Source organism: Anastrepha obliqua, chromosome 3 (assembly GCF_027943255.1).
Source record: "Anastrepha obliqua isolate idAnaObli1 chromosome 3, idAnaObli1_1.0, whole genome shotgun sequence".
Lineage (NCBI taxonomy): Eukaryota > Metazoa > Arthropoda > Insecta > Diptera > Tephritidae > Anastrepha > Anastrepha obliqua.
In genome coordinates, this window is record NC_072894.1 from 58,516,442 (window position 1) to 58,542,363 (window position 25,922).

The 25,922-nt window shown below is 36.8% G+C and overlaps 1 protein-coding gene across 1 annotated transcript in view; it reads left to right on the forward strand.

Annotated features, from left to right (window-relative positions):
- The window catches only part of LOC129242022 (uncharacterized), a 212,284-nt gene that overhangs the window by 125,495 nt on the left and 60,867 nt on the right, over positions 1-25,922 (forward strand). The gene's annotated exons all lie outside the window — the stretch shown is intronic.

Below are 25,922 nucleotides of genomic sequence, written 5' to 3' on the forward strand. Positions count from 1 at the left end.
GAGATGTTAAAAAATCGCGATTTGATGCGGATTGTTGCGAGACGCTCGTCCACCGGAGTGAACGACAGTACTTGGCGACGAAGTCTCTCTCCCACAACAAATCCGACACCGAATTTGCGCTCCTTTACATGGCAGCTGTAGTAGACGTCGCAAGGTCCTATGTTTTTCTTACCTTGCCCCGTCCATCGCATCTCTTGGATGGCAGTGATGTCAGCCTTTACTCTCACGAGGACATCAACCAGCCGGGCAGAGGCACCTTCCCCATTAAGGGACCGGACATTCCAGGTGCATGCCCTCAAATCGTATTCCTTATTTCGTTTGCAGGGGTCGTCATCAGTGTTGGGAGTTCTCATCCGAGGCTTTGTTGCTGTTTTCATTGGGGGGGCTTTTTAAGTGGCGGGTCCCAAACCCAGCGCACAACCAGCTATGCTGGGATGCTTCGCCTTCTCACTTTAGCTCACTCCCGAACGGCTGTTCGGAAGCTAACCAGAGGATACGTGGGCTAATCCCGGACGTTGTGAGCTGCTTGAACCATATGTAGAAGAATCGTCCTGGCCACTCCCAAGTGAATGGCGATCAGTAACTTTCCCCACTTGCGTGGACTTCTACACATGGAACCATCCTCCTTTAACATTTAACATTCCCTCGATTACTTTAATATTGTATGGGTTTTATCTTATTTGGTTGTGAGCTCCAGAGTTTGACAACACTGACAACGAGGTAGTGAGGTAACTATGTTTTGGTGGAATGATATGACAATTTCGAGTTGATTGCGCAAATTCTAATATTTCAAAAAGTTGCTTCGGGGTTTTCGTTTTGATAAGTTTAGGCAAATATACGCTGGCACAACTATTTAGCGCCATTTGAAGTTTTAGCTCAGATACACCACCCAGTTGCCCACAAATGAACTCACCACATGGAATAAGTGATAAAAGTGCTCAACAAGCGTAATTTTATTTCCTGAAGAGCAAAGTCAGCTCTGTATTATAGCTCTTTTTGAAAAAAAAAGAATACATTTTACTTATGGCTTGGCTTGCACGATCCGAGTACCACAAATATGAACTAATTTTATCACTGAGACTAGTTCCTACAAACACAAATGGTCTGAAATATATAAATAATAGCTATAGGGTTTTGGGTTTCGTTACAAATATTCAACCTGGCTCACATAGAAATAAGGTGGAGATTATCATTATTATATTAACCGGAGTTAATGTAGTTATGAAGTCCTCAAGAAAAACAATTGGTCGAGAAAGTGGAAAGTTCTTACTTCGATATCGTCAATGAAAATTCTGAACAAAATTTAGCCTAGTACTGACTCTTGTGGTAACCACGAGTGCAGTCTTTTTAGCTTAAAACACCTGCTTTTAACTAAAGATTTGTGCCATTTATTGTTAAGGTAATTCTCGGGCAATTTAAAGCCCAAAATATCTGTTTAGTTTAAGAAATAGTTCACAATGATCACCTTTCTCAAAAGCCCTTTGAGTAGTCTAAGAATGTTAAAATAGGTAAATCACCATTATCGAATGCAATCCTAATGGGTTAGTGCATTATTATCATTCGGTAGTGCTCAGGTTCGAACTCCCCGGTAATAGTGGTCACTCCTCCGCAGGCAATGTCAAGTATTCGAGTGTATTTCTGCCTCATTGAAAGCCATTTGTCGTTCGGAGGCGGTGTGAAATTGTAAGGTTCCCATTTGTGGGAGAAGAAGATCGGCCAAAAAACCAATGAAGGATATAAGCGTCAATTTGATTAGTTTGGGGCGAAAGAAATCCATTATTTTCTCGGTAGATAGCAGTAGTGATCGATATCTCGTAAAGTATTGATAAAACAAATTAAAGTATATGAAAGTGAAATTTCACACTAAAAAATTGTTCTGCTGGCTTTTGTTTGTTGAATTCAGTTGTGAGTTAAAGGGTGTTAACAATGGAAGTCAACTAAAAGAAAATTCGGTACATTTTACAGTTCACCTTGGATTAAGGCGAATGGTTTGGTGAAATTGCGAATGGTTTTTATGTTGCCGATACTGCAACAACTAATTTCGTGAAATTTTCGTTTTGTGGATTCCGTTACGCATATGTGATGTTAAAGAAAATGTCGATAATATCAAAAATCTCGATAAAATCACAGAAATAATCGAAGTTGACCCGCATAATAGATCGAACATAAAATAGTTTTAAGCCTTTTGCGCAAAAAATTTATGGAAAAATAATGGTTTCAGGCAAAAAAATATAACAAAATTTATACTCTCCGATTTCTTCAAGCCTTAATCACTATTAATTAGTACGACTACGATTTCTCCTCACATACACCACGTTCTAAAAATATACTCACCCAGCTATTTTTACAAAAGTATAGCTCATACTTCAACAAAAACGGAAAGTTTCAATTTTTGAAAACTTCAGAGGAATTTTTAGAATTTTTTGATTACACAGCTTTATGTCTCATTGAATTTTAGTAACCACTTCAAATGACTACAAATCGAAATTTTTCACATTTTTTTTATTTAACTTTATTACTAACTTAAGACCAACTTTATTTATATTAGTAAAGAGAAATGAGGGACCTTTTAAACATCTCTTTGCGATTTTGATTAAACTGATCACTCTTGGGCCTTATTTCATATGAAGGGCACAAAGAGATGTAAAGTAAATGGATTTCCAGGGATCTTCTTCAAGAACCGAATAAACAGCCGGAACGATCACTTTCTTCAAAAATTTAAATGTTCATGTACGAGTACATTGGCGGCTTAAAAGCTGAAGTCTGCTCACCAATTTTCAATCACCCAGTGACGTTTTAAAAGTTTAAACATTAAACCCAAGCTGCCATTGGTAAGATGCAGAGAATGGGCTGCTGTAAAGTCAGCCATAGAAGTTATTTGAATCAAATGAGGCATCAACTTTAATGGCAAGGTAAGCATTCAAATACTTCATCAGGAGTTAATTTAAAGGGATCTACTTTAAAGAATCCAATAACTTTAAACAAAACTTTTGTCTTATCCGTAGCGGATATAGAGTACATAGAGAAGTGACGCCTTTTTGCTATAGCGAAATGTCGTTGGATAGTTTTCGTTTCAACTAGGGGCAACCGATATTATGAGGTAAATGGGGGCAACCTTCTTTGATAGTGCTATTATTGTCAACAACCATGGTTATACGAGGGTTGCCTTTTACCAGAGTCGCCTTTGCAACCTGTGATGTAGTGTAATTCGATATTTTTATAGAAAATTTTTTAGCATATACTTACTTTTTCACTTATGAGCTACACTTGTTCGTTTTTCAGTGAATTAAAAAATTCAACTCGCCCAAAAGGTGGAATTAATTTGTGAACATTTTCTTACGATGATTTATTACGATCCATGTCGAAAGGATTATTGAGACACGAGTGCATTGATCAACTAACTTCGTTTTTGGCGTGGAAGCACCACACTTAGTCACTGTGAAACTCTGGTACAACAAGTTCCAATGTAGCCGTTGATTCTTTCAAAATCAAATTTGTGAAGGCCCTCCAAAAATGGTTGTTGTTAACAGATAGAAACAATCGAGCTATATATTAATTGATAACGCACGATTGTCATGTGATATATCGCGACATACTCATAGAGGCATCCTTGGGCATTACTGGGACTATCATATATTAAATATTGCATGAAGTTTTGGTAGTCAAGAAGATTTGCATTGGATACCGCATAATATTATAACTCTCCAAAAACGAACTCGTGTCGACTGGTGTAAAGAAATGTTGAAGGAATTCGGTCGCGGTGGTTCAAAGCACGTCAATGATATCAAAATCGGTGACGAATCTTGCATTTATGCATATGAGAAGGAAACCAAACAGCAATCGACAGTATGTGTGTTCTAAGTTTAATCCCACAAAAGTTGTTTGCGGTGGAAACACCTCAAAGCAAATGGTTGCTTGCTTTTTCGAAATTTTAGTCTTGCCGCAGCTGTACCATTAAAGATACTTAAACGGTCAATTCTAAATAGTACACAACCAAGATGTATCGCGTATCGACTTAAACAAGAGAGCTCAAAAAATTGAATTAAGGGGTTATCCATCTCAAAGCTTGAAATGGCTCCTAATTATATGTTTTTTTCCCTGAACATCAAAAATAAAATACTTGGTCAATGTTTTTCAATGCCTGAAAGAGATGTTGAAGGAGCCTTTAAACAGGTCGTATTGGAGGTGTCCACTTCTGAGTGGCAAAAGAGCTTTGAAAATTAGTTCAGACGAGTGCAAAAGTGAACTGACTTCCAAGGACAATATTTTAAAAGTAATCAAGCTATTTTCATTTTTATTTTACATTTGTGCAATCCTCATAGTTGCTAATATCCATTTTCGGCCGATCCTACAGTATATTGCATTTTGAGAAATTTCGTGCAATAAAAGCGACAAAGCTGATACTTTTTCTTTATTTTTCTATCTCAGCCACTACTTTGAAAATATTTTCCAAGGTTATTACAAATATATTGTGTTTCTTCTTATTTCTGCGTCAAATACGAGTAGGTACTTAGTAGCTGTGCGTGTATGCGTAAACGCGAACTTCGCTGAAAATGTTAAATTTTACGAAAATGAGCAGAAACGAGCAAACACCGCATTACTCCAAAAAAATGTATTTATTACGAAGCATTCCTGTATCATTCATTTGGCTCAGTTTTTGTCAGCTTGCATTTTTCTTTAAGTAAGCACTTCAACTCATTAAATAACAACAACCAAATGCGCTTACCACATTTATATTAATTGCTTTTTTCTGAACACACCTTGAACTTCATTTTCCATATAGAACTTATCACTTCAAAAAAAACAAAAAAAAAAAAATTGAACAGACACATGACTTTGCACAGAGTTGCAACTTCCAATAGGTTATTTGGAGATTTTCTTAGGTGAGATATGTACAATACTTTAATGAAAAATAACTGGTGTCAAGAATATATTGATATTAAAATTTTTAATATAATATATGCCAAAATAAATGCAGCCTCGGCCATTGTGCTCTGGGGCAATCTTATCATTTTGAACCTGGTATGCCATAGACCAAAAATGTTGATCAAATAAATTTCTTTTCAGAGTTTTCTAAAGCGAAAGAAACTTTGAAAAGAGCATGTATACAGATAAAGGATTTTATGATTCAATGATATTTAAAAGATTCGGAAATACGCAGCAAATTTGATTACATTTGCTCAGTTATCGTTTTCCACAAAATCTTCGATCCTTCGTTTTAAGCTAAAAGTAGTGGAAGTGTATACTATTTTATATATGCTTCAGAACATCTATTTTGATGGATAGTTGCAAAATGAACTATAGAGGAGAAGGGAGAATCCACTAAGAGAATCTTCGCATTGAAGGATCTTTACGATTATACTATTCAGCAAGCGTCGTTCAGTCGAAAGTCTTTGCGATCATAGAGACCTACAATCAGTTTCAGCCTCGGAATGGTACGGAAATACCATAGTGTAGCCAGCTTAGGAAAACCCAGCTTTGCAGGGTAGTTCATAGAGAGACTTAGCTCGTCCGAACAGATTTCATGGCTGAGGCAACGAAGAGTTCATGATAATTAAATTACTGTTGAGCTATCTCGAATAACTCGACCGAAAATATCTGTTTAGTAGGAAAGGATTTTTAATTGGCCTGTAAAACGCTTGCTGAGCACAGTAAATTGCATGGGGACCTATAATTCTGTGCTTATGTGGAGAGAGTGGGACTGAAGCATAAATATCTTGACGTGGCTCATAATATCAAATTACTGAAGAGACAGAGGCATATTTTCTGCATCTGCTTAATTTGGGCAGAAAATTTAATTACATTGTTAAGCAGATGTGGTATGGACTTCTATACCCTTATGGATTTAATACATGATAACTCCATTGTAAGCGATGATTGCTCACTAGACGGCGAAATGACGAACCGTATACGAGGGGTGCCTTTTATATGTCGGGATTAGAGAACAAAAACAAATTTTAATCATCGAAAATCACTTTATTGTTTTTCGAAATATTCTCCATGAAGATCTATACACTTTTGCATGCGTTTGAACCAATTGTCGAAGCACTTTTGCCACTCTGAATGAGGTACCTCCAAAACATGCATTCTGAATGCCGCAACCGTTTCTTCAGGTGTCCAAAAACGTGGACCTCTCAGTTTGTTTTTTACGTACGGGAATAAAAAGAAGTCATTCGGTGCCAAGTCAGGACTATACGGCGGATGACCCATTAATTCGATTTTTTGGGTGCTCAAAAATGCAGTTGTTTGAGCCGATGTGTGAGAGCTCGCATTGTCCTGGTGAAGAGTGATCCGTCTTTGGCGATTGGTTTTCCTAATTTCTTGGAAGACAACTGGCAAACAAATGGTTGTGTACCACTCAGAATTTACTGTTCTGTGTTGTTCTAGAGGTACGGTTGCGATACGCATAAATCCATGATTCATCTCCTGTCACGATGTCATAGACGTGTTTCGAAGCCCCGCGATCGTATTTTTTGAGCATTTCCTTTGACCAATCGACACGAGCCTTTTTTTGAGCGATTGACAAATTGTGTGGGATCCAACGCGAACAAATTTTTTTGACAGTCAAATGTTTACGCAATATTGAATGTATGCTGGTCCCACTAATGCCTAAGATTGTCTCAATCTCACGATAGGTCACATGACGATCTTGCAATATCAGTTCGCGTACATCATCAATGGTTTTCGGAACAACAACTGATTTTGGACGACCTTCACGAAATTCGTCTTGGAGTGAGCTACGACCACGATTGAATTCACCATACCATCGATAAACACTGGTCTTTGATGGAGCTTCATCGCCAAAAAATGATTTAACTTCATAATCCACGTCGAAAGTAGTAAAAAATAATCGCACGAAAATGTTCACGATTTAATTCCCTTTTTGGACCGAGATGAATCTTTTAAGTTACTGTAAACAACACAAATAGCGCTGGTATTTCGAAACATTCTGAGTACGAAAGAGCCAAAAAATGTCAAACTTTGCGATGCAGCTGTCAGTTGCCAGATTGCATTACTAGCGTTGCCAAATCCCGACATATAAAGGCACCCCTCGTACAAGCCGACTGGCAAAGTTGGTGTGAAATGTCAGGAGTCTTGTGTGACAAAAAGATACCAATAAAGTTAAAAGGCAAAATTTTTAAATCTGTGGTTAGACCTGCAATGGCGTAAGCTTCAGAATGCTGACCGCTGTCTGCTAAACAGGAGCAAAGAATTCGTGTGGCGGAGATGCGAATGCCACGATAGGCATTGGGCGTCACATAACTGAATAAGATAAGCAACAAACACATCAGAGGTAGGAGTCATGTGGCTCCAATAATTATAACAGAGAAATTGTCATTATCGGGAATATCGTTTTCTATCATTTTGTTGTTTCATTCCTATAGTGGGCATCGAATCCGTCACGTGGCAGTCACGGACAAAGCCAATTGGTTACGGCATCTACCATAAGAAATACATTGTCTATGCGACATAAACAGGATCACCAATTTTAATCTGTAGTCATTTAGAGACTGAGCTTCGTCCATTGCCATTGCGGAAGGCAGGAAAAGTCTGAACGTTTCTATTCAATGCTCAGATTGGTGGGAGTCATAGAGCGTTTTGTGCCATTGCCAGTTTAATGGCAATAATTAACTTTTGTTTTAAGAATATTAACATTTAGGTAGCGCAAGGGTTAAAATTAAAATTTTTTTGGAGGGCGGAATTTTTAAGCCATGCTTGGCATGGCATTTCTACTAGCACTTGATTTTCATAATAACCCTTTCCATTTTCTTTCGTTCACCCACGGTGAAGCGACATTTGCATTTTCAAGGAACTTAAGTCCCTACAATAAGTCCGTTTTCCACCATCAATTTCAAGCGCAAAAATAAGGCTTTGTGTTATTAATGTCGTTAAAAACGCAAGCTCAAGGTGGGTGGTGAAAGCGTAAAGAAGAAAAAAATAAATTGTGCGTCATAAAGTGCTTACTAACTATGGTGGGCGGTCAGAAGAATTAACCGAAATCAAGAAGAAGCGAAAACCAGTAACAAAAAAAATTAACAAAGTCAACGCGGAAATGGCCTTGAAAGCTGAAAATGCGCACATTGAAGATGGCTATAAATAAACATAAAAATATGAAGAGCAAATAATAAATTCAGGCATCTGCGCTTAACTCGTAAGACGGCGATAAAAAATTACATATCTTCTTTACTTCATTTTAAAAATGGGAGGCAAAAAGTGCTGAAAGAAGTAGCAAAGTGTTTGTGTTAAGAACAATGCGGTTTATTAAAATGAAGAGACAAAAAATAAGTGAAAAATTCAGTAGAATAACGAAATTTTATGAGCAATTAAAGAACTTTAAGTGTGTAAAAAAACTGCCAGAGGTTTTTGTATTAAACCTACTAGTGGAAATGAAATCATTGTTGCTCTCTGTTTAGGAAAGAATTGCAGCTCTGGAAAATAAGCACATTTGCACAGTTATACACAATTACAACTGCAAATTTTCTTTCACTTGTGAGAATATAAAACTTTCGTGAAGTTCCGATTTAAGAACTTATTAAGAGGTATTATTTTCTTATGTGGCTTGGCAATAGCTTGTCGGGCGTCGGTACCAAAAAATCTTTGCCAGTTTCCCCACTCTTTTGAAAAGTAACGCAAGTTATTCGTCAAAGCTCACAAACATATGCAGATCCTTCATAGGTTCTTGGTAGATTATATTCGGAATGTGTTTGCTTCCCTTTGCCACCAACCGGTATTGTGCGAAAACTAGATTAATTATTCCAAGAACTTTCTCATATTTTTATACAATATAATTTTTGTGTTTTGTGTTTTATGATGAGAAACTTGTCTTTTAAGCAGTGTAGTGTGTTTTCTGCCTTGAAATTTCGCTGGCAACGCCATCATATTTGACCTGAATATTTGACTTAACCAACCTGAACAGCTAAATATAAATTAATAAAGTCAACAGTCAAAAATAAAAAGTCTAAATGAACAGAATGAAACAGAAAAATTTAAAATAAAAAAAAAAAAGAAATTCGTTATTGGAAGAAGCTGCGTGCATTGTGCGTGCAGCTTTATTTCAGCTTTGAATATTTCCTTTATTTACGCATTCCACTCAATGAATTGGAGTAATAAATTAAAAAGTTCACCATATTTTATGTAAGCTTACCTTTTAGACAGATTTTTGCTGAATTTTAATTTCAACACAATTTTTAAATTCGAAGAAAAGTCACTTTCCACGAAAATTTAAGTAGCAAACGCAATTTGCTTGAAAAAATGTTGCCAACAATATTTTGGCAACATGTTGCGCGCTTTTGCACAGCCTGAACGGGCAAAAACTTTGCTGCGCAATTTCAGCATGACCAGCATTTTGTATAGATTTTGACAACCAAATTTGCGTGCAACCCGAATAGAGTTCTATACTTTAGAGTGCAAGTTTTGTTTGTCGTATCAGATATCTACTTTTCAATTGCTCACCGAACTTAGCTCAGCTTAGTACCTGATGGCGACAGTTATTCTACTTTAGCTTGACCTCAAGGCAGGTTGGTGAGATATTTTTGAACGATTTACGACTTAAATATTAATGAGAATAAATGTCCATTTTCAGTCTTTAAGTTGTATAAAAGCAAAAGCGCAATATTGCACAAAATTAAACTTTCTGAAGTTAAACATTTACCAACACTTATGCAAGTGCATGAAAGATGTAATTACATTTCTTTGCTTGTGATTGATTATATGCTTGTCTAAACTGACACATTTATGAATTTTGTACTTAACATTTTCAAATTAATTATCTCCTTGCAGAAATTTAATTATCCTTACAACTCATTTTTATAAATAATGGCACTTTAACACACTAGCATAAATACCTGCTTGTAAATCTGACTCGCACATGCTTAGCAATGTCTTATACATTAGTATGTATGTATGTATTGGATTCAGTTGGCTCAAAAGGTCATGCTTAAGTCTCAGAGGGCAGCATTGAAAAAAGACAAGTGTAATTTGTATTGTTAGTTGCCCCTATTGGAATAGACAACTGCATTTGACTACTGACACGTTCTTAAACCTGTTCATATTTACTTGTAAACATGGCATATGTACATTTGTACGCACCCTGCAGGAAAATATAGTAGAGCCTAACTGTATTTGTTTTTTTGGTTTCCTTGTTCACTCCTCTCGGGAACATAGGGCCTCGACAAGACGTCTTGCATTGGTTTCGTTAATCTATTTGATTTCTGACAGGGTTGGTGATTAGGCTGCCGCTACTAGTCTCAAATAGGGGGAATGCCCACCCATCGTTGCTTAGGAACAACGCCTTCTCAATGCTTAGATCGCCATCCGTATTTCACATTTTTCTGCCAGAAGGATCGCACAGATGGTCCTCAATCGCTAAATTTAGTGTGTCTGCGCTATTACCGCAGTTTCCCGTTTCCTCTTGCTATGGTCACTGATCCAATGTGTATCTGTGTTTTTTCTTTGTTTTTGCTTCTTTTAGCAGACACAATGCAAATAATGCGCTGACTATTGTGCGGGAGTAGATAAGCATGGAAAGGATAGGTTTTTGGGTTTGAGCAATGAGATTGGTTTTTCTTTGCTTTTTTTTTTGAAACAGGGAAAGTAGGTAAATTTGGAAAGTGCGAGAACCGAGAACGACTGGGATGGCAGGCTAGTGCACTTACTCTAGACTACCAAGCGCCTAACTGTATATTTGTTTCATTTGCATGGTCCAATGATTTTGTCGAAGTTAAAACGAGACTGTGAAATGTGCCACATGGTACGTTGTCACTGAAAATAGGTGAAGTCGGTTTCTAACCATGCCCCACTTCCGTACAATGGTAATTTTCGAAAATGTCATATATACGACGGCCGCCGTAGCCAAATGGGTTGGTGCATGACTACCATCCGTGAGTGCATAGGTTCGAATCTCGGTGCAAAAAACAGAAAAATTATGAGACATTTTTTTTTAATAACGGTCGCCCCTAGGCAGGCAAACTTCGAAATGTATAAAAGTCTTGAAAAGGCTCCTCATAAAAAACCATTTGCCGTTCGGAGTCGACTTAAACCACGAATAAGAGATGGAGCTCGACGAAGCGGGTAACAGCAGTGTACGCTTCAAATATTTATTTATTTGCTTTTACATATATCAATGTAAAAGTAGATATAATGAACCTTAATTGCTTAAATTTCACACATTAAAGAAGAAAAGGGGGTTATCTATTTATTTAAGATGTCACCGCTCTTTTAGGTAAATGTGTTTATTTCTAAAATAAATACATTAAATTGAACCAATCTTGATACGAGTACTTATATTGAAACCATGATTTGAAAATTAGTCTCACATGAAAAAACCCCGCTCAACTTCTGTAGGGCAGGGCAGACCACAGATCTGCCACACGTTGTTTTCAAGTGGCCGAATTCAAGCTGTTCTTGGTCCACAACCTCTACATGTTTTTCATTAAGGAGTACAAAATTGTAAATCTTCTTCTTCTTGATTGGCGTAAAAATCGCTTAATTGATTTCAGCCGAGTTTAGCAAAGCACGTCAGTCGTTCCTTTCTCGAGCTAATCGGCGCCGGTTGGATCTTTCCAACCTAGAGGAGCCCTTCCTCTTCCTGTATTACCACCAGCTGGACCTCATCGGCTACTCTGATTAATAATTACTTTTCGATATCCCATATAGCTAATACCGATGCATTCTATGTAGATTAATTGCATATAAAAAGTAGCGCAAAATTCATATTATCGGAAGATTTATAACTTCTTCAATCGTATTTGACACTTGTGAACTACATACACAGCTGCAGTATGTAAGCAGACAAAGAATGAAAAGCGTAGATTTCAAAATGAAGATTTCCGTTGCTCATAATATTTTTTTTATTTATTAAAAACATTATTTAAAAGCAAAATTATGATTAATTTTTCCCCACCTTGTATTTATAAGGTACATCGTATACCTGCAACACCCTTCTAGTTAAGCGCCAAAGTATTGTAACTGTTGTTAGAAGAAGGCATACAAGTTCGATAATAACTTTAGTGAATTCTGCCAATTTCAAAACGACCAATTAGAGGGCAGTGGAAAACCAATATTCATTTATTAATATAAACAAGAGTGCCCTAAATGTTAAGTATGCACGAAAATAGCATTAAGCTAATGTAAATATTTGTGGTGTCCATCACTTACTTATTTTTGTCCATTAAGAAGTAATTCATTAATTGGTTTATTACTTCCGCACGGTTTGACTAATTCGTAAACTCTTGCACGCGTAATGCTGATAAATAAGTGAACAATTGGACGAGGCTTTGCTGTAAATTCCAGTTGGTAGCAAGGGCAGAAGTTTATAAAACGAACGGCAATTGCCCAAGCAAACTGATAGTAGTCAGTTCATTCAAGAACTAATGGGTTTAAAGGTCATACAAAGGCGGTATTGAGTGCTTATGCTGATATTCACTATGTAACTGACAATGCATATTGGAAGGCAATGTACATAAAATTCGAATACGGTAGTTTTTCCATTTATTAAAAAAAGGTTTTTGATAGAAAAACCGACAGGGAAAAATATTCATCCTACTCAAAATTAGAGAATCACTGTAAACAAGGACAGGAGTTATGCAATTTTGAAATCGAGTTTTCAAGCAAAAAATCTCGAAATTCGCTTAACATATTTTCAAACACCAACACCAAAAATTCTCGTATTCGTTTCGGTTTTTTTATATATTTATGTATATAAATAAAAGGTAATTAATTTAGAGGTATCGAGATTGGATTATTTTTATGTGGAACCATACATGACATTTATTTGCTTAAGGTAATCCCTTTCAAATGTTGGCCATAACTGCGCAGTAATTTGGACATCCATGTCCATGACACCATTTTTGAATGACTTGCAAGATGACTTCGTTTGATATCTCGTGAATAACTTTTGTAATATTGACTTTCAACGCCTCAATTGAAGCTAGTTTATCCACAAAGCATCTCCACATTAAAAAGTTCAAAAGTGTGATATGGAACAATCTTGGTGGTCACGGACACAATCTACTGGTCCGAGACGAGAAAAAAATTCCTCACCGAATTGACGATGCAGAAAATTCATTGCTATCAAGTCGCTGGCTATATGGGAAGCAACACCGTCGCTGTCTTGTTGGAGCCAAATGTTCGGGAGATCACGAGTTTCAACTATCCGCTATCCCCTAAATTCGTTTATAATCGCGCGAAAGCTTTCGCAATTGACTGTTACATTGGCGCCAGCCTTGTCTTTGAAGAAATATGAGCCGATAATTCTCTCAGCCCACAGGCCGAACAAACGGTTGTTTTAAATGGTTCTAATTATTGAATGGCTCTTGTTCGATTTTCGTAATACAAATCTACGATTTTCCCTATTGAAAAAGGACCTCCATCCGATTGCCGTTTATATTTGGCGCTTGCACTCTTTCAGTTAGGTGTTTGACGGAGCTTGTCGTTGATATTTTCCCACAAATGAAGGCACTTACAGTTTCATTCCTCCTCAGAAAAGCGGATAATTCTTTATGTGTAGCTTTTTCATGGTAGACATACACTCGAAGCTTTTGCCATTGCCTGCGCCCGCAATTGGTATTTCATGGCCGACGTTTCGAACCTGCTAGTCATGCAGCAAGCCATTCGACTACGGTGGACGATTTACATATATAGATATAGAACCCATAAAAAATAGTTAAGCTAGATCAAAGATGTGTCGATTTATTTTGAATGTGTCCAGTTCGTAAGAAATGCTTCTGACGAAACAGAAAACTGTGTATTAGCTTCTGTTTACTATCGCTACTGTCGAAATTCAGACGATGTAGATACGTTTCCAGGTAAAACAAATTTGCCTGAAGCGTTTCCTTTTCGGTTCTCTCTTGAAATCGTAGCTTTTCTAACACAAAAATTTTTCTCACTAGTTCCGGTATTTCCTGGAGGATACGTATGTAAACATACAGATGTGTATACAATCGTGTCTTTGAGTAAGCGTTCAGGAATACATAAAACCAAATTTAAATAGTTGGGATGCTTCTTAAAAATTGGTATCCTCCAGCTAATTCCACGCAATACTTCCAGCTATGAACTTTTGCATGTCAGTTTCTTGCGAAGTAGAAATTATCAACTACTGCAGAGCTCTAGAACTGGCTATAAACTGATTGCATTTTGGGTGCTTCTGTGATAGATCGAGAGTGTACACATGGAGCTAATTCATAAATAGATATAACTAGTTAAAATACATGTAGTTTCGAACTGGTTCAAATAAGTCTAGTTTGAGCTAGTTTGGTATACACATCTCTAATTACGATAGTGTTTTGGGAGACTGCCCACTATTATAACTGTAGATTAACTACCTAATGCACATACGGACAATTGTCATGGAGGTCGCTACTTAATAACATAATCCACTTTAAATACGCTGTAGAACAAAGTGTACACCAGAGCTTATATTTACATATATGCATGTATACTATATTCCACACATATTTGTATACATGGCACGGACTGAATTAGTACAGGGGTTTGTGGTTGAAAGTACACTAAAGCACACACAGTGGCATCTGCGTACGCAGACAAACAGGAGTAATGGCGGTAGGGTCATAGTGGTATTTGTGGCCAGTAACCTTTTGCGACCAGGTGGGCAATTGGCCAAAATGAATATCTATTATATTGTATATGGATGTATTTTTGCTGCACAAAGTTCGGTTCGCTTGGTCTGCACGGATTGAAATAAAGGAAAAAAAATTGTTTTTATTTATTTCTCACACCGCACTGTGATGAAACCAAATATGTTTTTTTCTAGCTTCTTTGTATTATTTTGTATTTACTCTTTTTATTTGCTTTCACTGTTTGCAATTCTGAATGCATGTTGCACATGTTTTAAACAACTTTAATCCTTTTTAAGCCACACGTATGGAAAGCATGGTTCAGAGCATTATAAGTATGATAGTATTGTACATACAAATATATGCAAATATATATGAAATATACTGGGTGTCAAAAAAGCGTGTAAAATATTTAAGAAGGTGATGGTACTTGATTATGCTCGTACTAAATATACATATAATATACTAGCAAACCCGGCCCCCTTCGCTGGGCACACTAAAATAGAATAGATATGGTTTAGAACAGAAAATATATGATTTTCATATTATTTATTTCTTTATTCTTTATTCAAGCGCTTTGGCATAAACAATATTTTTTGTTTTTCTATTTGTTTTTGAGTAAATATAAAATATAAATTGAAAATCAGGAAAAACGAAGATTGTTTTTAAATTTCAAATCAACGCATATGAATAAACAATCGTCTTTTTTCCTGATCATCCATGAATTATTCGTTTCAATTTATATGTTTTATTAAGCATTGGAGCTTTTTCAACAGCACTTTAAAGCACTTATCAACAGCTTTCATTTGATATCCATATTGTACAAACACATTCTAGGGTCCACGTTTTGGTCTCTATCTCGAGACCCTAGTCACGGAGCGGATGGAAATACTCTGAACTAAAGCATTCACCAACAGCTTCCATTTGATACCCATATTATACATACACATCCGAAGGTTACCCTGGTCCACGTTTTGACCTATATCTCGAGACCCTATCTACCAATAGGTATCCAAACTATACGGAAATCATCTTCAATACCTCCTTAACAATGTGTGTAAGTTTGGTTTAATTCGGTGCAAAGACACGGCGGGTCCACGTTTTGGCATATATTTCCAGACCCTAGTCATCAATAGGTATGAAAATTACTCCGTATTAAAGCACTTATCAACAGCTTTCATTTGATATCCGTATTGTACAAACACATTCTAGGGTCCACGTTTTGGTCTCTATCTCGAGACCCTAGTCACGGAGCGGATGGAAATACTCTGAACTAAAGCATTCACCAACAGCTTCCATTTGATATCCATATTGTACATACACATCCAAAGGTTACCCGGGTCCACGTTTTGACCTATATCTCGAGACCCCAGTCACGGAGCGGCATGAAAAATACTCTGTACTAAAGCATTCACCAACAGCTTCCATTTGATACCCATATTGTACATACACATTCTAGGGTCCACGTTTTGGTCTCTATCTCGAGACCCTAGTCACGGAGCGGCATGAAAAATACACTGAACTAAAGCATTCACCAACAGCTTCCATTTGATACCCGTATTGTACATACACATCCGAAGGTTACCCGGGTCCACGTTTTGACCTATATCTCGAGCCCTATCCACCAATAGGTATCCAAACTATACGGAAACCATCTTCAATATCTTCTATGTGTGTAAGTTTGGTTTAATTCGGTGCAGACACGGCCGGTTAGCGAACACACACAAAAAGTTGACTTTATTTTATGTATAAGATTTTTTTCAGTTTGTGTCCGAAAAATCCAAATATCTTACGGAACCTTATTTATTTCCAAAATAAAATGTAATCCATGTTACTCGTGGATGATGTAGCTTTCGAATGGTGAAAGAATTTTTAAAATCGGTCCAGTAGTTTTTGAGCCTATTCATTACAACCAAACAAACAAAGTTTTCCTCTTTATAATATTAGTATAAATATATTTTACTATCTTTTTATAACTCCTGGATATATATATAGTATACTAGCTTTAGCCGCGGGCCGCTCGCGTAGGAGAAGTTTTGAGGGATTTAGGATATGTATATAAAATAATTACAAACAATAATTTCATAGAAAATAATTTTTTATTATTAACCATAATATTACAATACCCAGCATCAGTTGCTTTGCCTCGTGGAATAAAATCAAAGCAACCAATCAATTTAAGCAAATATTCGATTATTAGTGACGAATGAGAGTGGTGGCGCGGCCTGGGGGCTGTGCGAAGAGAGTTCCATCATAAAAACATGTCTATAACCTTCATTGGATGAAAATATGAATGTACAAACATTTTTACGTCATTTGGTGTTGTCGTTTCGTAGTGATGTGCGAACAACATACTGACATTCACCTTTATAGTATAGATGTACATATACTTACATATATAATATATGTATGTACATACAATACTGTCATACTTAGTATAATGACAATGCTTTGAACTATGCTTTCCATTCGTGTGGCTTAAAAAGGCTTAAAATTGTTTAAGACATGTGCAAAATGCGTTCATATTTGCAAACAAATAAAGCAAATAAAAAGAGTGAATACAAAAATACGCTCCCAAGACAGTCGGTTCTACGTAACCAGAACGAGCCGGATTTATATCCGGTCAGGGATTATCACTTCAGCAGTATTCCCAGTATTTATATGTATGGGGATTGTTTATGCTGAAACAACAACAACAACAAGTAAATACAAAATAAGTCAAAGATAACCATAGCCTTCAATCATTCAAAATAAAGTGTTATGACTTGCACGTGCTGCTTAATGATGTAACTTGCATTTCTAACTAGTACGAACGAATAAACGACTGACTGATTAATCAAGCACAAAAATAGCATAACAGTATGCGACACTGCAATTGCCTTTATTTAGTTTTTATTTTATAGCACTCGCCATAAATTTAGTTTGGAAAATTACTTCTATTAAATTCAAACTAAAAAATGTGTGAAAATAATAATATACCAAATTAAGAATCAATTTACTTTTGCTCGATATGACCACCTTTTGCCTTAACTATGGCTTTGAGATGGTCCAGGAACGAATGGCAAGCTGCCCGAATGTGACTTGCAGATATTTTGGCTCACTCGCGGATAATGGATTTTTTCAACGCCTCAAGACTGGTCCATCTTTTAGTTCGGACCTTCCTCTCCAAAATGGACCAAAGAGAATAATCCATCGGATTAGCGTCTGGTAAATTTGAGTGCTATTTTATGGACGTTATTAAGTTCGCAACGTTATTTTTTAGCCATTCTTGGTTCAGTCGAGCTTTGTGAGACGGTGCCGAGTCCTGTTGAGATGTCCATGGTCTGCCACCAAAATGTTTGTTTGCCAACAGTTTCAAAGAAACCTTCAGAATATCTTTCCGATAATGCTTCGCATTTACCTTGACGCCAGGCTCGATGAAAACGATAAAGAGAGCGGTTACAGCGGTCCAAACCATTACCTGTGGCGGGTGCTGCCTCCTAGTGGCTAATCGATGACTCAAATTCTCGTATGAACGGTCGGTGAAATAAACCCTATCGTTTTGGGAGTTAACGAATCACGTTGGCGATGTATCATTGTAACGAGTAAAGGTGTGATAAACAAAAAATTTATTTGCTTTAAAGTGCTCGAGCTCACTGACAATCGCTGGCTGTAATTTTCCAGCCAAATACTATTACGTTTGAAAACCATTACTGATTTTCTTTTCTCGCATTTAGTCTTCGCAAAATGCTTCCGCGCGCTTGTAAACAATACTCTGGACTGTCATTTAGCCAACTTTTAGACAGCTGATGCCCATGCATCGAGTGCCGGACCCTGTATATCATTTTCCAAGAAGATAATTGCATTTCTCGAATGCCTTTTGATACATATGTACGTTAAATTCAAAGTCGTGCTTTGCCTACAGCGTACCCCTAGTAGTCGCCCAAAGCACATGGTTCAATAAGTTTAATAAAAGGTGGTTAGCCGTACACATTGCTGTACGCTAACAGTCGGCGGGCTATAAACTTAAATATTTAAAGCACACCGAACAGTCCAGGTAATACTCTCGCTGCACCCTTTCCTCACCTACTCCTGATATGGTCGGCTATTATATCCCCAAGTATTTTTTCAAGCACGTCATCCATTAATCAAAGCTCTTAAAAATTACAGAAGTCTATTTAATGGCACTTACTGCGAGAGATATAGGACCAACCACTATATCTGGAGTACTACAGTGCACACTGTTCGGTGAATATTTTTATAAAACTTCGTGAATTCATGTCAATGTGCATTAGATAACTTTTAAAGTTCTTTGAATTTATTTTATGAATATGATGTCCGGCATATGTCGGATGTGGCTACGAGTAACATGGCCCATTCGATCAGTCCAATTTTTGACTACTTTTTCCAATAAATTTCGCCATATGCAATAAATCGATTGCTAAGCACCTGTACGGCAAGTTAGGCTATCTCATTTTGAAACAAAATGTCGTCAGTCAACATGGGTCGATAGCGCTCGCCATTCACCGTAAAAACAGCTCTTTCGAATTGAGTACCGATGATGCCACCAGTGAATAGATTTTCTTTTTTTTTCAAAATCAATTTCCACAATTTGAAAGCATTGTTTTACCGTTAAATGATTCATGATGACAGGACAAGCTTTACTGGAAAGAAATGCCAGCACAGTTTGCCATTCTCAGCTGTCGAACCATATTTATCGATATCGGAGAGGTCCCTCTCGCGGTTCCAAAAACACAACATCCCACTTTGTTAGACTCCCGGCCACTCTGTAGTTAAGGGAAATGAAAAAGCAAGGAAAGGCTCTGAGCTTGACTTTCAACGAGTGGTAGAGGACACAAGCATTCCTCTGAACGAACTGTATATTGCGATTGCCTTGTGCGTAATCGCGGAAACCAATAGAAGGTGGTTTCTGACTACTAACTGTAGGGTCTCCAAAGCGCTCTGGCAAAAAGTGAATCTTAAAAGAAGAAACTGTCTGGATGAATCCAACAGATCAACTAACCTGCATCCTCACAGGTGTTATAACGGTCCCTGGCACTATTGGCACCATAGCCAGTAGAATGGGTGTACCTCGCAATGACCTCTGCAGGAGAAGTGGTTGTGAAGAAGAAATTGAATCGGTACATCACATCCTCTGTGAATGCCCTGCAGCCGCGTCAAATATCTCGGCGATTATTTCTTCAAAGGCCTGGGAAATTTGCAAAATGTTTCACCTTTCTTAGAAAGTTCTAAGTCGTTTAAGCAACGAAGTTAGTGTATGGAAATCAATTGCAGGTATCAGAATGGCCCTTAGGGCCACCGAGTGTCGATGCCTAACTAATATTGTTATTGTTGGTGAGAAACTCCTCTTCGTTGGATTCACTCGGAGAATATTTACTATCCATATTAAATTTAAACTTCAATGACATATTTCAGACAATAATTTATAAGTATTCTAACATAACTTAACTAGTGAGGAATGCTGTATTCACATCTATAGGATAGTATACAGTTTGGTAAATATGCGTCCAATGTGCCACGCAACGCGTACGCTTATTTTTGCAGTTCATCCCTCAAATCTTTTATCGTATGGTTGAAATATTTTCAGCCATCCATGAAGGTGCAATTTAAAGCGAATTAACACTTCAAGAACCTATGAATTTCACTGTCAGAATCCTCTTAGAATTGTATGACCTTTGCAATTCTAAAAGGTTTAAAATGTCTAAAATCAAAAACTACGGAACGCATTCGTAATACTCACATATTTACCACAACTAAATACATTCTACCTATTTGTAAAGCACGAACTTGTAGTTATAGAGGATATTAGGAGTTAAACACAGCGCAAAACAGGAAAAGAGTGGCATAACGTAAAAAAAATCCAAAACAACTAAACATAAAAAAAGCTGACATCCACAATATGGTACCAAGCATACATAGCAGTAAATATGGAAGTAGTACAAATGTTTTTTTTTGTGTTTTGAATACTCGTTGAAATCGACTAAGCTTTTTCGGCCAAGTGCAACGAAAAATGGTAGTGATTAAGTACGTACTTAGATTATATATGTATATATGTTTTTAGCAGGGGGGAATTCCAAGCATGCCTCCACATATGCGCATTTGGAAGGTAGTTTCTTTTAGCTCACTTATGTTGAAGCATTCTATTGTTTGCCTCATTTTGTTTGCCTTCTAGTGGTAAGTAGCATAAGTAGATTTGCAGTTTATACTTATCTCATTTTAATAATTTACTCGCTTCTCTTATGTTGGTGGTAGGTTTGATTCAACTGTGTTGGGACGAAAATACGTATACGTACATACTACATACATAAGTGTGTATAGACTTTCCAAAAAAATGTCGTGCTTTATAACACAAGTCTCTCAGAAAAGAAAGGGAAAAAAAAAACAAAAAAACCTAATTTCAAAATATATATGTACATACCTACGTACATGCATACATACGAGGCAAGAGACATCTGAGAAATGTTCCCAGCAAACTTTACTTAATGCAAACCGAAATGGGATTAAATTTACATAAATAGATTAAAGAGTCTCTGCGGCAGCACTAAGGGAATACAAAGTGGGTGGTACACACACGCATACAAATATAACATCCCTGCAGGAAAAAATACTACTCGAAAACTAGAAAAATTAAAGTTAATTTTTCAGCTCAGAACATGTATGTACTTGTTTCTATATATATTTTTATATATTTCGTTTATTTCAAGTCTAAAACATAATTAACATGTTGAATGTCGTGGGGGTCACCGGTGACCGGCACTAAGTGAAGGGGTAGCCAGTGACCCCCACGGCTAGGATTGCAAGAAACACATTTGGCTAAAATTAAAACTTTAAAATTATCAATTTTAGTGACGTTAGTGCAATAGTGTAATTGATATCATGTCGCATAGAACATACAAAAATATTTTTTTTAAATATGAGAAATGTGTATAAATTTCATGTGCACAGAATAGTTTTGCATACTAACAAATTCATGTTGGCTCCACGGGCAAACCATGTAAAATCGGCGTCGCATTCAAAGTTTTAATGTTGTTACAGACCTCTTAGAGCTAATATGAGCCTAAATTATTTATTTAATATAATATAATTAATTTATTTATTTAATTCAATTAATAGTCTAAAAAATACAGTATTTCTTACAGACTATGAAAACAGATTAATGCTAAATCATTAATCAAAGTAAAATTAAACTTATAATTAACTAGCTTCAATTGTAATGAGTAAAAGAAAAAGATAAAATTTCTTATAACTTAAAGAGGAGGATTATTCATTTTAGTAAGACAAGAAATACAAAGTTTCTTACAGACTACATTGAACTAAGAGTATTTATATTATATGTATGTAGAAGTAGTTAACAAAATTAAAGCTTAGGAAACTAAATTAACAAAAATATACTTGGTAATTATTTAGAATTCTTACAAGGAAGAAATTTTTTAATTGGGTATTAAATACATGTTTCGCCCTGGAAAAGTCTAGATCCAAAAGGGAGGCGAGATAGTTAATGTCAGACAGCGTTCTAACAAGAGGCGCTTTGGAACTATATAATGTCCTCCTAACGCCAACATGAAAAATTTTGACACGGCGAAAGTTCCTGCAAGGAACATTAAAATGTATTCTTTCTAGAAGAAACGGGCAGTCAATTAGTCCATTAACGAGATCGAAGATAAAAGAAACTGCTATATATATAATATATATATATGTATATACTTTTCGGTTTCAAAGAATGAATGTCATAAATTTCTAACCTCTTTTTTTGATTTATTTATTTTAATTTAATTATTTAGTATTTAGGCGGCCGCCGTAGCCGAATGGGTTGGTGCGTGATTACCATTCGGAATTCACAGAGAGGTCGTTGGTTCGAATCTCGGTGAAAGCAAAATTAATAAAAACATTTTTCTAATAGCGGTCGCCCCTCGGCAGGCAATGGCAAACCTCCGAGAGTATTTCTGCCATGAAAAAGCTCCTCATAAAAATATCTGCCGTTCGGAGTCGGCTTGAAACTGTAGGTCCCTCCATTTGTGGAACAACATCAAGACGCACACCACAAATAGGAGGAGGAGCTCGGCCAAACACCTAACAGAAGTGTACGCGCCAGTTATTGTATTGTATTGTATATGTATATATATATATATATATATATATAATTGGCTCGTACACCCTTTTTGGGTGCGTCTTGATGTTATTCTAAAAATGGAAGGACCTACAGTTTCAAGCCGACTCCGAACGGCACATATTGGCAGATATTTTTATGAGGAGCTTTTTCATGGCAGAAATACACTCGGCGGTTTGCCATTGCCTGCCGAGGGGCGACCGCTTTTAGAAAAACGTGTTTCTTAATTTTGGTATTTCACCGAGACTCGAACCTACGTTCTCTCTGCGAATTCCGAATGGTAGTCACGCATCAACCCATTCGGCTATGGCGGCCGCCTAAATACTAAATAATTAAATTAAAATAAATAAATCAAAAAAAGAGGTTAGAAATTTATGACATTCATTCTTTGAAACCGAAAAGTCAAGCGGAGTAGAACTCGAGATCTTAGAAAAGTCCATCTAAGCACAATCGACTTGAAAGCCTTGATCAAAAGTTGAATAATATTCACCAAAAGCAGCCAGGTTAGAAACTGTGAACAAGTTCCGCATAAGCTTATGAAGCACTTATGAAATTGGTTCAGACTTTTATTATAACTAAATCCTAGACAAATAAAACAAATTCTTTAAAAAATTAAAGTTATTTACTTTAAAAAGATAAATAAAATTCGCACTAGTTTAATTCCCATATTTTATATATCCGGTTGTTGTGAGACCTCTTTTGTAGAAAAAACGCTCCTAATTCAATTGAAAGTCTTTTTTTATTGCGTTTCTGGTTCATCGTCGCTGGCAAAGCTTGAAACTAAACGCTTTGACTAAAATAGGTATATTTATTTTTAAGTTGTGTAAAAGCTCATTATCCCCCAAAAAGAGTATTGCATGTTATACATATATAATTGGTGTTTGCACCCTTTTTGGGTGTTTGGCCAAGCTCCTTCTCCTATTTGTGGTGTGATGCTATTCCACACATGGAGGCGCCTGCGGTTTTAAGCCAACTCCGACAGCAAATATTTTTTATCAGGAGCCTTTTCGTGGCAGAAATAAACTGGGATGTTTGTCATTGCCTGCCGAGGGCGACCGCTATTATAAAAAACCTGTTTCTTCATTTTGATAGAATATAGAAACAGAATCCGTGTAGCAGAAATCTGTCTCAGATAAACTTAAAGCTTTATACCCTTTACTCTGGGTATTTTTTATCGAAAATGATACACACTAGCATTGTAGCGTTTGTCATCTTAATTAAACCATCGCGATGCAATGGTGCGTCGAAAGAGGAGTTTTAAACTTTATTATTTAAAAAGAGGAGTTTTAAACTTTCTTTTAAAACAAAATCAACTAATTTGCAGACAAATTGATCATTTTATTCTACTGGCACATATTATGCGAGTCGATGGTGAGCTAGTAAGATTTATGCTATTTAATACCACTATCTGAACTGTGACGTTTGCAAGTTAGTTTGGACTTTCCTGCAGGGGTGTAAGTGTAAGTATGTACATACATACATGTAAGTGAAGTAGAAGGCGAACGCTGCACACAGGGCAAGGTTTGGAGTCAGTGAAACAAGTTGTAAAGTGGTTGTTTATAAACTAGCTAATGATAAGCTCGCAGAGAAAAAAAAATTAGGTTAAACATATGTACAGATGTATATGTATATATGAGTATATGTATGTATTTAAATACACTCATATACTGTTTATTATTTGTACTTATTATTAGTCAAAAATATTTATTGCAATATTTCGTGGTTCAACGGTTGATAGCAGAGTTGAAATAAAATAACAAATAGCACAAATAAGCTGATAACCAAAAATTATTAGCTTGCATTGAAATATGTTTTTTTTTTGTTATTTATTACATACGATTAATGCATTAGATTTGCTGTTTAAGTATCCAAAATATTTAGTTCTTTTATTAGCATAATTTTATATGGTGTATTGCTAAAGTATCATGGCTAATCGCTATTGATTCATTAAACCAATTCGACTTGATTTTCCAATGTTTGAAGATTGATAAACTGCGCGGAGCTTTTTGTTTAGTAAAGTAAGGCAAGTGATTATGAATCGTTTAACGGGAGAACAATGCTTTGAAATTGTGGAAATTTACCTTGGAAAAATTAAAAATCTGTTCGCGTGGTACATAGGGCATTGGCGGCATAATCGCTTCTTATTTCGGAATGAGGAAAGAGCAGCCGTTGCGGCGAATGGCAAGCGCTATCGAGCCAAGCTTACTGAGTTTTTGTTTCCAAAAATTAATCAGCTAAACATTGACAATATTTGGTTCCAACAAGACGGCGGAACGATTTATTGCTATATTCAAGCGACAATTGATGCAATACGGCCAGATATATTGGAAAAATTAGTTAAAAATTTGATAAATCGAATGGATCTGTAACTTGTCGACGCAGCGGTTCGATTATGTTAGCATAAATGGTTACCATGATTCAACAAAGAATCATTGTGATGCCGAACAGCGGAAAGAAGGAAGATGTGGCTTCGGATTAGGGGATTATGACCAAATCGTCAACCGCTTCAAGTTGCTGAGGAAATTCACCAGGTGTGTAATGGTAAAGCTTACCATATACGCAGGTGTGGCAAAAAATTGAGAGCTCCGATATCTGAATCTTAGCTCGGCGAGAACAAGGCAGCTGAGGAGAAGGTGCTGAGATGATTCCACCTCATCCTCCAGCCAGCTTCTACTGAAAGTACTTTGGGCAATCTCAAATATCACTGCATGGAGACCTAACGGACAATGGCCGGTAAGAACACCCACCGAATTTGAAAGCTGGGTCTTTGCTTGACTCAGAACTTCCTTCGAATACCAATGATCTACCCGTGGCCAGAAGGATTTCGCGACTTTGCGTGTCTGCGCACTAAGCCAGAGTTCACTGAGTTGACACGAAGCGCATCTTTCCAAGAGCAGACCCACCACAGGTTCTCAAGGAAACCCCAATCCTCTCATTTTGTGTTGAAATCATCTCGAAGGTTCCCTGTCCAGCCAGATCATCAGCCAACCAACCCTTCTGCCCTACTTTAAGCCATCCGTAAACATGTTTGCTATGTCCTGTTGCAAAACGTTGTACGCCGCCCACTCGGACCCTGCGAGAGTGTACAGTGATCAAGTACCATGAGGATGAGCTCGAAGTCGCTAAGAATACTTTAGTGTCCGTAGCTTAAATCTAGCATATGGCCCAAACACGTTAATCTAATTGCAGCGAGTGCAGCGGTAGTTTGTAAACGATGTTCGCAGAAACGACAACCCCTGCGA